Below are 345 nucleotides of genomic sequence, written 5' to 3' on the forward strand. Positions count from 1 at the left end.
AATTTTTCCCTATTCACTATGATGTTGGCTATAGGGTTGGTTTATCATATATGACTTTTATAATTTTGAGGTAAGTCCCAACTATGCCCATTTTGTTAAGCATTCTTATCATAAAACGATGCTGAATTTTGTTAAATGCTTTTTCTGCATGTATTGAGAGGATCATATGGTCTTTGTTTTTGCTTCTATTTATGTGATCAATTACATTTTTAGATTTGTGTATGTTGAAACATCTTTGTGTCACTTGGACGAAGTCTACTTGGTCATAGTGGATTATTTTTTTGATGTGCAGCTGAATTTGGTTTGCTAGAATTTTATTGAGAAATTTTTAATCTATATTCATAA

The sequence above is a fragment of the Propithecus coquereli genome, unplaced genomic scaffold (genome assembly GCF_000956105.1).
Source record: "Propithecus coquereli isolate 6110/MARCELLA unplaced genomic scaffold, Pcoq_1.0 Scaffold16, whole genome shotgun sequence".
NCBI lineage: Eukaryota > Metazoa > Chordata > Mammalia > Primates > Indriidae > Propithecus > Propithecus coquereli.